The sequence below is a fragment of the Bos javanicus genome, chromosome 8 (genome assembly GCF_032452875.1).
Source record: "Bos javanicus breed banteng chromosome 8, ARS-OSU_banteng_1.0, whole genome shotgun sequence".
NCBI lineage: Eukaryota > Metazoa > Chordata > Mammalia > Artiodactyla > Bovidae > Bos > Bos javanicus.
Window position 1 is genome coordinate 828,921 of NC_083875.1, and position 12,903 is coordinate 841,823.

At 43.6% G+C, this 12,903-nt stretch overlaps 1 pseudogene; it reads right to left on the reverse strand.

The window, feature by feature from the left end:
- The window catches only part of LOC133253356 (olfactory receptor 10AG1-like), a 34,610-nt pseudogene that overhangs the window by 16,698 nt on the left and 5,009 nt on the right, over positions 1-12,903 (reverse strand).

A 12,903-nucleotide genomic window follows, 5' to 3' on the forward strand; every position in this document is an offset into this window, starting at 1 on the left:
CTTATCGCCTCCCTGCCACTCGGTTTTCTGCGTGTACAACCAGCACACTTTCTCAGGCGAATGTTGACCGTTCAGAACGCCAAGAAGTCTTAGTTAGCAAAGAAGCCTGCTTACAGTTTTGTAGATAATGTCTCTCTGAGGCTGCGATTGCCCCCTTCTGGCTCTGGTTGCCTGTCACCAGAGGGGGATGGTCTGCAGCTGGCTATCTCTGTTCAGTCCTTTGTTCCATGCGTGGGCCTGGTGGTGTCTTAGGTTAGCGCTGGCTTTTCGCGTGGTAGTTATCCCACAGTCTGGTTTGCTAGCCCAAATTAGTTCGCTCAGATAGCGCTCGGGGCATTCAGGCCAGATCCTTACTCTAAGCCAAGCAACCCGCGCCTCCCTGCCCAGCCCCTGCTTGCTACTGGCGGGTGCAGGCATCTGCACTGCTTCTCCACTGGGGGGTTACTGTTGGGGTCATAATCTGTAGGTTTTAATTGTTTATTTATTTTTCCTCCCTGTTATGTTGCCCTCTGTGCTTCCAAGTTTCGGCACAGACTCAGCTCCCTTCCCGAGATGGAGCTCCATCCCTCTTTTGTCTCTTTTTTTGTCTTTTAGATTTTTTCCTACCTCCTTTCAAAGACAATGGGTTGCTTTTCTGGATGCCTGATGTCCTCTGCTGGCATTCAGAAGTTGTTTTGTGGAATATACTTGGCGTTTAAATGTTCTTTTGATGAATTTGTGGGGGAGAAAGTGGTCTCCCCGTCCTATTCCTCCGCCATCTTAGCTCCTCCATGACTACTTTGACTCTTTTTAAGATTCTATTCCAATATAAATTATTGTTGAGTATTGAGTAGAGTTCCTGTGCTGTACAGTAGGTTCTTAGTTAGTAAAGTCACTCAGTTGTGTCCAACTCTTTGTGAGCATGGTGGACTGCAGCACGCCAGGCCTCCCTGTCCAACACCCGCATGACCTACAAGGTTCTTCTGTCCGTGGGATTTTCCAGGCAAGAACACTGGAATGGGTTGCCATTTCCCTCTCCACACAGTAGGTTCTTACTAGCTATCTATTTAGACAGGTTAGTTTGTATATTTCAATCCCAATCTCTCAGTTTACACCTCCCTTCCACCTTTCCCTCTTGATAACTTTAAGTTTGTTTGCAACGTGTGTGGTTCTATTTCTGCTTTGTTCCAGTTCCAGTTCAGTCACTCAGTCATGTCCAACCCTTTGTGACCCCATGGACTGCAGCACGCCAGGCCTCCCTGTCCATCACCAACTCCCGGAGTCTACCCAAACCCATGTCCATTGAGTCAGTGATGCCATCCAACCATCTTACCCTCTGTCATCCCCTTCTCCTCCTGTCCTCAATCTTTCCCAGCATCAGGGTTTTTTCAAATGAGTCAGCTCTTTGCATCAGGTGGCCAAAGTATTGAAGTTTCAGCTTCAGCATCAGTCCTTCCAATGAAAATTCAGGACTGATTTTCTTTAGGATGGACTAGTTGGATCTCCTTGCAGTCCAAGGGACTCAAAAGAATCTTCTCCAACACCACAGTTCAAAAGCATCAGTTCTTTGGCACTCAGCTTTCTTTATATTCCAACTGTCACACCCATACCTGACTACTGGAAAAATCATAGCCTTGACTAGATGGGCCTTTGTTGGCAAAGTAATGTCTTTGGTTTTTAGCATGCTGTCTAGAATGGTCATACTTTTCTTCCAAGAGTACGCCTCCTAATTTCATGGCTGCAGTCGCCATTTGCAGTGATCTTGGGGCCAAAAAAAAAAAAAAGTCTGCCACAGTTTCCACTGTTCCCCCATCTATTTGCCATGAAGTGATGGAATCAGAAGCCATGATCTTAGCTTTCTGAATACTGAGCTTTAAGCCAACTTTTTCATTCTCCTCTTTCACTTTTATCAGAGGCTCTTTAGTTCTTCTTCGCTTTTTGCCATAAGGGTGGTGTCATCTGTATATCTGAGGTTATTGATATTCTTCCTAGCAATCTTGATTCCAGCTTGTACTTCTTCCAGCCCAGCGTTTCTCATGATGTACTCTGCATATAAGCTAAACAAGCAGGGTGACAATATACAGCCTTGACGTACTCCTTTTCCTATTTGGAACCAGTCCGTTGTTCCATGTCCAGTTCTAACTGTTGCTTCCTGACCTGCATACAGATATCTCAAGAGGCAGGTCAGGTGGTCAGGTATACCCATCTCTTTCAGAATATCCCACAGTTTGCTGTTATCCACATAGTCAAAGGCTTTGTCATAGTCAATAAAGCAAAAATAGATGCTTTTTTTTTTTCCTGTAACTCTCCTGCTTTTTCGATGATCCAACGGATGTTGGCATTTTGATTTCTGGTTCCTCTGGCTTTTCTAAAACCAGCTTGAACGTCTGGAAGTTCACAGTTCACGTATTATTGAAGCCTGGCTTGGAGATTTTTGATCATTACTTTACTAGCATGTGAGATTAGTGCAATTGTGCAGTCATTGGCATTGAGTTTCTTTGGGATTGGAATGAAAACCGACCTTTTCCAGTCCTGTGGCCACTGAAGAGTTTTCCATACATGTTGGCATATTGAGTGAAGCACTTTCACAGCATCATCTTTCAGGATTTGAAATAGCTCAACTGAAATTCCATCACCTCCCCTATCTTTGTTGGTACTGATGCTTCCTAAGGCCCACTTGACTTCACATTCCAGGATGTCTGGCTCTAGTTGAGTGATCACACCATCGTGATTATCTCGGTGGTGAATATCTTTTTTGTATAGTTCTTCTGTGTATTCTTGCCACCTTTCCTTAATATCTTCTGCTTCTGTTAGGTCCATACCATTTCTGTCCTTTATTGTGCCCATCTTTGCATGAAATGTTCCCTTGGTATCTCTAATTTTCTTTAAGAGATTTCTAGTCTTTCCTATTCTACTGTTTTCCTCTATTTCTTTGCACTGATCACTGAGTGAGAGGTTGTTGCGGAACCATGATAAGACGCCAGGATTTTGGGGCTCCAGAGAAGAATTCAATCCTGGGCCAGAGACAAGGCTTGATCACTCAGAGCTTTTGTGTAATAAAGTTTTATTAAAGTATAAAGGAGATAGAGAAAGCTTCTGACATAGGCATCAGAAGGGGGCAGAAAGAGTACCCCCTTGCTAGTGTTAGCCATGGATTTATATACTCTCTAGTTGTTACAGTGAATCAAAAGAATGTCTGGAGGTTGTAAAGACCTCACTAGACCTACTCCCATAATTTACATTTTAAGATAACAGGATTAGACAGAAGGTTTTTTCCAGAGCCTGTCCTCAAGCAGGATACATTATTGTTATATAATCCTAAGGAATGTGGAGGGGGAAAAAAAAGTTTGTTCTTTCTTCCTCCTTGAGAATTCCAGACCCCTCTCTCCTTGGGATCCCTAGACTTCTTATCAATCTGCCTAGGAAATAACTCTCTCATTCCCCCCTTTTCTTTTAGGAGAATTATGTTGCCAAGGGAAGGGGGCATCATTTTCGTTCCATAACTACTTCCTGCTGTTTAGGGGCATGGTCCCTAAATTGTTAAGGCAACATATCCTCCTAACCCTCATTTGAGGGTTTCTGATCCAGAGGCCCTAAGTAATAGTTGGAGGAGGCTGTGGCATTTGTAGGAGCTTGAAGAACCATTTGTAACTTAAAAGGCTTCATGCGACTCGAAACAAATCTAATTACACAGTTACAGATGCAAGGCAAAATAGTCATTAAAACAAGTCAAAATTAAAATTAAAAGTCATATTATGTCCATAGTTACATCAATCCATCTTAGGATTGTTAGATGTCATCAGTTTTAGAAGAAGCATCACATGCGAATGTTGTTGAAAGTATTTGCAGACTTGGAGAAAATCTTTTTCTTGAAGTGGAGATGTCCACCACGGGAAGCCTTCCACTGATGAAAAGGGGAGCACTCCACAGACCCAGCAGTTAGACTGATTGTGAAATGCTGCATAGGAGTTAGCCCAGGACACAAAGGCATTGTCTTGAGGATCAAATGGCAGACTCAGGATTTTTGGAGTCAGCAGAAGTAGGCTCACATAGATTATCAAAAAAGTACAAAGTCAGAGCATAGAAAGTAAAGACATAAAATGAAGTTACTTAGTTCTGGTCAGGGTGCCACCTCTTAACTCTAGTGTGATGTACCCACGAATCAATTTCTGGCACTTTGACAGCTGTGGGAGAAGAAAGAATAGCCTGGTAACGGCCTTCCCAGAGGGGCTCAAGGGATGGGCTCCCAGATCCCAATGTTTTTATGAGGACCTCGGTTCCTGGCTCAAATAGAGGTTTGCTTGACTCAGAGGCTGGTTTAGGAGTCATCTCCTGGAGTTCTGTTAATGCCTGTTGAAAATCTGAGAGCTGTGTTACATAACTAGTTAATTCCAAGACTTCAGGGTCTATAACAATGTCTGTGCTTAAGAAAGGCCTTCCATACATGATATTTTACATGTTTCAATGCCATTCTCCCAAGTCTTCCCACCCTCTCCCTCTCCCACAGAGTCCATAAGACTGTTCTATACATCACTGTCTCTTTTGCTGTCTCGTTCACGGGGTTATTGTTACCATCTTTCTAAATTCCATATATATGCGTTAGTATACTGTATTGGTGTTTTTCCTCCTGGCTTACTTCACTCTGTATAATAGGCTCCAGTTTCATCCACCTCATTAGAACTGATTCTAATGTATTCTTTTTAATTGTGTATATGTACCACAGCTTTCTTATCCATTCATCTGCTGTTGGGCATCTAGGTTGCTTCCATGTCCTGGCTATTATAAACAGTGCTGCGATGAACATTGGGGTACACGTGTCTCTTTCCCTTCTGGTTTCCTCAGTGTGTATGCCTAGCAGTGGGATTGCTGGAGATGCCAGTCCAGGTTCGATGCATGATACTGGATGCTTGGGGCTAGTGCACTGGGATGACCCAGAGGGATGGTATGGGGAGGGAGGAGGGAGGAGGGTTCAGGATGGGGAACACATGTATACCTGTGGTGGATTCATTTTGATATTTGGCAAAACTAATACAATTATGTAAAGTTTAAAAATTAAATAAAATTAAAAAAAAAAAGGCCTTCCATAAATACATTCAAAGGGGTACAGTCCCTCCTTTTTGGGGGCAGTTTGAGCCTTCATTAAAGCTATGGGTAGGACTTTAATCCAACTGTCCTGCGTCTCTTGAGTTAATTTGCACAGATGTCTTTTGATAATGTCATTAGCTTTTTCAACCTTTCCTGAGGTTTGGGGCCTCCAGGAACAGTGTAAGTAATATTCTATTCCTAGAGCCTTAGACACCCCTGAGTTACAGCATCTTTAAAGGTGGAGCCATTGTCACTCTGAAGGCTCTGTGTCAGCCCAAACCTGGGGATAATTTCATATAAAATTTTTTTGATTTTTTTGTGAATTTTGATTTTTTTGTGATTTTTTTATATTTTATGAAATATAAAGATTTCATATAAAATCTTTATAACGTCCTTAGCCTGCTCACTACGACAGGGAAAAGCCTCAATCCATCCAGTAAAAGTATCTACCCAAACTTGTAAGCAAGAATACCCATTAGCTTTTGGCATATGAGTAAAATCAATTTCCCAGGCCTCTCCAGGATACTTTCCACTTCGTTGTAATCCAGATTTTGCTAGCTTTTCAGTCTTTGGGTTATTTTTCTGACAAACCTCATACCTTTTGATAATGTTCTTTAAAGTTTTCATTACATTTTTACCTTCAAACAAACGAGAAGCCATCTGGTATGTACTCTTTGCACCCAAATGAAAACTCTGGTGTAAACCCTTAAGAATTTTCCATTGAGTACTTTCAGGAATTATTAATTGTCCATCCTCAGACTGTAACCATCCTTTATCAGTAATCTTTGCTCCTCTTTTCTCATATCTTTCTAATTCTTCCTCAGTATATTGTGATTTTTCCTGTTCCACAGGACCTGTCCAGATCAAAGGCGTCTGTAGTGAAGGGGTTTCATAAAGTGCTGCTTTCCTGACTTGACAGTCAGCCAGCTGATTACCTTCAGCTACTTTACTCCCATCCCTGTTGTGTCCTTTGCAATGCATAAAAGCTACTTCTTTAGGGCAATATATAGCAGTTAAAAGTCTCTAGATCTCTCTGAAATGTTTAATAGGTTCTCCTGTTGCTGTTTTAAACTTTCTTTCCATATTGCACCATGAGCATGTAAAGTCAAATAAGCATACTTAGAATCAGTGTAGATATTTACCCACTGCCCTTTGCTTAACTCTAGAGCTCGGGTCAGAGCCACAAGCTCCGCTAACTGAGCACTGGTTTCCTGGGGGAGAGATTTTGCTTCTAAAACCTGTTCAGCAGTCACCACGGTGTAACCTGCTTTGTGCTTTCCATCCCGAACAAAAGAACTGCCATCTGTAAATATTTCCATGTCAGAATTGTCTAATGGGGTATCCATTAGATCTTCCCGAGCTGCATAAAGTTAGAAATTGGGAACAATCATGATCAGGTGTTTCATTTTCCTTCTCAGGAAGGAGAGTGGCAGGACTTAAATTTCCACAAACTTTAAGCTTAGTTACTGGTCCTTCTAACAACAATGACTGATATTTAAGAAGCCTACTGTCTGTCACCCAAATATTAATTAACCTTAGAATTTAAGATTCCACTCACATCATGAGAAGTCAGTACAGTGAGGTTTCGTCCATTAATTATTTTTAAAGCTTCAGGTGCTAATAAAGCTGCTGCCCCATTCCTCTTAGGCAGTGGGGCCACCCACGTGAAATTACATCTAATTCTCTGCTTAGATAAGCAATAGGTTGCTGGTGAGACCCTCAGAGTTGTGTCAAAACTCCCAAGGCCACACCTTTTCTTTCAGTGACAAACAAATTAAATTCTGACCCTGTGGGCAAGCTCAGAGCAGGAGCTTGCAGGAGAGCAGTCTGAAGAACCTTAAAAGCCTTTTGAGTATCTGGAGACCAAACCAGTTTGTCAGTTTGGGCCTGCTGAGTTTCAGCTATAAGTTTATATAAAGGCCGGGCAAGTTCCCCATAACCCAGAATCCAAACGCGACAGTAACCCGTGATTCCAAAAAAATCCTCTTGATTGTCTTAAAGTCACAGGTAGGGGATGATTTAGTATAGGTTTAATTCTCTCGAGGCCTATGGCCCTAGTCCCTTCTGATATTAGGCCCAGATAGCTAACAGATTGTTGACAAAGCTGAGCCTTTTCTCTTGATGCCTTGTAACCGCAGCCTGCCAGAAAGTTTAAGAAATCTTCTGAGGCTCATGAACAAGCTTCCTCTGTCTCAGCACAGAGCAAAATGTCATCTACATATTGTAACACCACTGCTTCAGAGCTACTAAAGTTTTGTAGATCCCGTGACAAACTTTGTCCAAATAAGTGAGGACTGCCACGAAATCCCCAGGGCAAAACTGTCCAGGTTAACTGAGAACCTGGCTGCATAGAGTCCTCAAAGGCAGATAGAAATTGACTTTCCTCTGCCAAAGGCACTAAATAGAAGGCATCTTTCAAGTCAATTACTGAGAAATATTTGACTTGTTCAGGAATTTCAGACAATAGCGTGTAAGGATTAGGCACCACTGGGTGTAAAGGAACTACAGCCTCATTTATTATTCATAAATCTTGGACTAGTCTCCATTTACCATTTGATTTCTTTATACCCAAAATAGGAGTGTTGCACAGACTGTTACAGGGAACTAATAGTCCCTGCTCCTTTAAATTTTTGATGATGGGTTTTAACCCTTCCTTAACCTCAAGTTTCAGTAGATACTGCTTCTTATGTGGAAATAAGTGCGGGTCTTTGAGCTGGACAATTACAGGAATATCATTTTGTGCTCAACCCACAGATTTTCCATCAGCCCATACTCTAGGATTTCCACTTTGTTCAATTAAAGGGAGAGAAAGGGAAGGTTCCATATTCATGAAAACAGAAGCATGGACCTTGCTCAGTATATCCCTCCCCAAAAGGGATGAGGGACACTCTGGCACAATCAGAAACTCGTGTGAAAATAGCACCAAATATCAGTCATAACTGACAGAAACACTGAAGTAATACCTTTTGACTCCTCCAACCAGTCCCATTACAGAAGTGGATCAGGAAGAAAGTGGGCTAGGGGCTTCAGTAAGCATGCAGTAAGTTGCCCCAGTATCTAAAAGGAAATCCATGGATTGGCCCCCCACAGTTATTAATACCCGGGGTTCCTCAGGTGTAATTAGGACGGGAGCTTGTGTGGGGGTCACCCGGGCACCTTCAGTCCTGATTGTCTTGAGAGTCTGACCCCTGAGACCTTTGGGGGGCAGTTTCTCCTCCATTGTGGTCTTTTGCAGACCAGACATGGAGCTGGGTGCGGCTTGGATGCCTGAGAGCAATCTCGCTTGAGGTGCCCCTATTTTCCACAGTAATAGCAAGCCCATCCCTTTTCACCTGGGTCCCTCTGGGCATTTTTCTCAGGCTGTTTAAGAACGGTTTTCATAGCCATTGAGAGGGCTTCCGCCTGTTCCTTTGTCTGTTCCTGCCTTTCTTTCTTTTCCTCATGTTCCCTACCATAATAAGACTGTCTGAGCCAGTAGCTAACAGATTATCTAAAGACTGATTTGGTCCATACGCCCGTTTTAATAGCTTATGGTGGATATCTAGAGCCGACTGAGTGAGAAATCTATCCTTTAAGATCATTTTTCCCTCTTCATTTTCGGGATCAATCTCAGTGAATCTGTGGAGGACTTCTCTCAGTCTATCTAGGAATTTACCAGGAGCTTCCTTTTCCTCCTGTTCTATGTCTGCCAATTTGCCATAGTTTAAAGGCTTAGCATACGCCTGTCTGAGTCCTTCAGGAATACATCTGACAAAATGACTCTGATCCCATCTTCCTTTAGCTGTGTTGTAGTCCCAGTCTGGTTCTGTATCTGGGACCGCCTGATTTCCAGTGAGGAGAGCGATTATCTCATCCTCCCTCTCCCCTACTGATTCATTACCAAGCCATTCATTTCCATGCTGCTGCTGCTGCTGCTGCTGCTAAGTTGCTTCAGTTGTGTCCGACTCTGTGCGACCCCATAGACGGCAGCCCACCAGGTTCCTCCGTCCACAGGATTCTCCAGGCAAGAACACTGGAGTGGGTTGCCATTTCCTTCTCCAATGCATGAAAGTGAAAAGTGAAAGTGAAGTCACTCAGTCGTGTCCTACTCTTCCCGACCCCACGGACTGCAGCCCACCAAGCTCCTCCGCCCATGGGATTTTCCAGGCAAGAGTACGGGAGTGGGTACCATCGCCTTCTCCGTAGACTGCAGACACTCCCTAAGGTGAGCCCTGAGGAAAGGAAGCTGAGGATGTGAAAACAGGATGCTGGTCCCAGATAGGTGAAGTGCATATGAAAGGAATGATTTCAGTGAGCCGGGACCCTTGCATCTTCCCTTACACAGAGAAGCACTAAATTCCTTGGCTCAGGATATCTGGTTTTCTTTAACAACAATCTTTTGATATTCAGACTACCTGCCCTTTGTTACAAAGTTCTCTGTAACCTGGCTCCTCCCTTCACCTCCTGGGAGCAATTCTCTCAGGGTTGCTTGAGATGGTGTCTCCTGGGCTTAAAGTCCTAAAAATTCCCACCGAATAAAACATAAATCTCAACTTTTAGGTTGGGAATATTTTTAAGTCAACAGAAATATTTTAATTTCGTTCCCAGTTTCATTGTTTAAGGAACCTCCACATTGTCTTCATGGGCTTCCCAGGTGGCACTAGTGGTAAAGAACCTGTTTGCCAGTACAGGAAACATAAGAGACAGAGCTCTGATCCCTGGGTGGGGAAGATCCCCTGGAGGAGGGCATGGCAGCCCACTCCAGTATTCTTTCCTGGAGAATCCCATGGACAGAGGGGCCTGACAGGTTACTGTCCACAGGGTTGAAAAGAGTCAGGCACGACTGAAGTGACTTAGCATGCATTTACACTGTCTCCATAGTGGCTTTTCCCAGTTGACATTCCAGCATTGATGAAGGAGGGTTCTTATTTCTTCACACCCTCTCCAATCTTGGTTCATTGTAGATTATTTGACAATGGCCGTTCTGACTGGTGTGAGGTGATACTTCATTGTAGTTTTGATTTGGATTTCTCTAATATTTAGCAAGGTTGACATCATTTCCTGTGATTTTTTTTTGAATGGTATGAGTGAAACATCTTGCAATTGACTCTTGAATGTCTGTGCTATGACTTGATGAACACTCCTAGAACATTCCTTGAAGACAGGTGTTATTTACTCGAAAGTTGCAGAAACCAATAATTGAGAAACCAAACACCACAATCGGAGAGTTGGAGACCTCAGGTTTATTATGCAGGCAGGCCCAGAGGAGTTAACACTCCAAGCTCTGAGCCCTGAACAAATGGGTTACAGAGTTTTTATAGGCCTACTATAGTGGGCAACACTAGTTGTTAATAGGCTGGTTTAAACTAAGGGGTTTCCTGCATGTGGGAACAGTAGTCAAGGTTGGGAGGGGGATGCCTGACCTTTACATGGAAAGGCATGATTAAGCAGGTTTGCATGGGCCAGGCAATTGCAAAGAGCAGGACACAGGTGAGTGAGATAAGCTCCAGTGCCTAGTATTGTAAGTCCCCACTTTCTGAGACTATGTGACCTACATGATCCAAACTTTGTAAGGAGCAAGATGAACTACAGAGGCAGAAGGAGCAGGAGATTATGTAAAATTTTAACTTTCCTCTTTGTTCCTCACTCTTGATGCTTCTATCACTTATAGAAAGCATCCTCTCATGTTTTGGTAGGGCATTCAGAGCTCCTCATCGTTTAGGGGGCTATATTGAGCTATTATTATTTGTAACTTTATGGATTCAATCTGAGAGGTTATAAATCAGGTAATTGCTTTGAGAAAACAAGAGCCAAACAAGAGTGCTGTCAAGAACATGAAGAGAGGACCTGCTAAAGGGAGAAGCCACGATGTCCAGCTCCAGATATTGTTCCAATTACCCCAGGAATTAACTAGTTTCTCTCTCCTTTTTGTGATTTGTCCCCTTAGCTGTTGGGCCATGTCCCTGACTATTTCTGATTGGTTTATATAAAGGCAGCATTCTTTGTTTAAGAAGAGGCAGAGCCCTCCCTTTTCAGCTGTCAATAGGTCTAGCCCTATCCTATTCTCTAAAACCACCTCAGCCAGGGAGTCTAGTTGGTCCTGTAAGGCCACTAAAGATTTGCTTACTCTCTCAATGTCATCTGTGAAGTCCTTGGATAGTGTACGGTAAAAGGTGGTTGATGAAACAATTCCTCCTATTACCACACCTATCCCAGCCATAACTCCCAGACTAACTCAGTTCAGTTCAGTTCAGTCGCTCAGTCGTGTCTGACTCTTTGCGACCCCATGAATCACAGCACGCCAGGCCTCCCTATCACCAACTCCCAGAGTTCACTCAGACTCATGTCCATCAAGTCAGTGATGCCATCCAGCCATCTCATCCTCTGTCGTCCCCTTCTCCTCCGGCCCCCAATCCCTCCCAGCATCAGAGTCTTTTCCAATGAGTCAACTCTTCACATGAGGTGGCCAAAGTACTGGAGTTTCAGCTTTAGCATCATTCCTTCCAAAGAACACCCAGGGCTGATCTCCTTCAGAATGGACTGGTTGGATCTCCTTGCAGTCCAAGGGACTCTCAAGAGTCTTCTCCAACACCACAGTTCAAAAGCATCAATTCTTCGGCACTCAGCCTTCTTCACAGTCCAACTCTCACATCCATACATGACCACAGGAAAAACCATAGCCTTGACTAGATGGACCTTTGTTGGCGAAGTAATGTCTCTGCTTTTGAATATGCTATCTAGGTTGGTCATAACTTTCCTTCCAAGGAGTAAGCGTCTTTTAATCTCATGGCTGCAGTCACCATCTGCAGTGATTTTTGGAGCCCAGAAAAATAAAGTCTGACACTGTTTCCACTGTTTCCCCATCTATTTCCCATGAAGTGATGGGACCGGATGCCATGATCTTCGTTTTCTGCATGTTGAGCTTTAAGCCAACTTTTTCACTCTCCACTTTCACTTTCATAACTGGATGGTTCTTTTTTTACCACTTACTTGCTTCCAAAGGTATGGTGAGAGTCTGGTTGTTAGGGACAATACTCATCTGGGGAGTGAGGAAAGCTAAGGTCCATCCATTTGACTGGTATACATAAGTAAGCATCTGTCCCACAAACAAAGAAAAGGCCTTGATGGGGGTGGTGCCATATTGTGTTTGTGGGAGGATGAATGGGCCACTCACCTTTTAAAGTTTGATTATACTGGTCCCTGGCTAAATTGCCTTCAGGTTTGGACTTCCCTGGTGGCTCAGATGGTAAAGCATCTGTGTACGATGCAGGAGACCAGGGTTCAATCCCTGGGTTGGGAAGATCTCCTGGAGAAGGAAATGGCAATCCACTCCAGTATTCTTGCTTGGAAAATCCCATGGAAAGAGGAGCCTGGTAGGCCATAGTCCATGGAGTTGCAAAGAGTCAGACATGACTGAGCGACTTTATCATTTGTAAAGCATTCTGGAGCCTTTTGAGTTAACTCAATTGTCCTTAAGACTGGCCCTTGTCAGTGTGGATATGTAGAGGTTCCCATGGCTGTTGTATGATGGTACGGGTGTAGCTAAGTACCATGGAGCTCCTAAGGATAAGCAAAGCCAGCAACCCCTGGCCAGCTGGGGGTCGGTGTCATTAAGAAGGTGATGAGTTGCATTGAGAAACTGGTACAGACAAGGATCTAAGGGGTAGTTAATTCTGTAACCTGGGTCATACTGCCAACAGGCAGAGACTGATTTTTTATGGCAAAGTTGGTCCCTGATTTTGCTTGTCTGCTTTATTGTCCCTGTCCAGTAGGTTTTTCCATTTATTTGTCAGACAGACACCTGTTCTGGGTTGTAACAATCTGCGTGGCATTTGGGGGTAGATGGAGGCATAGGGGCAT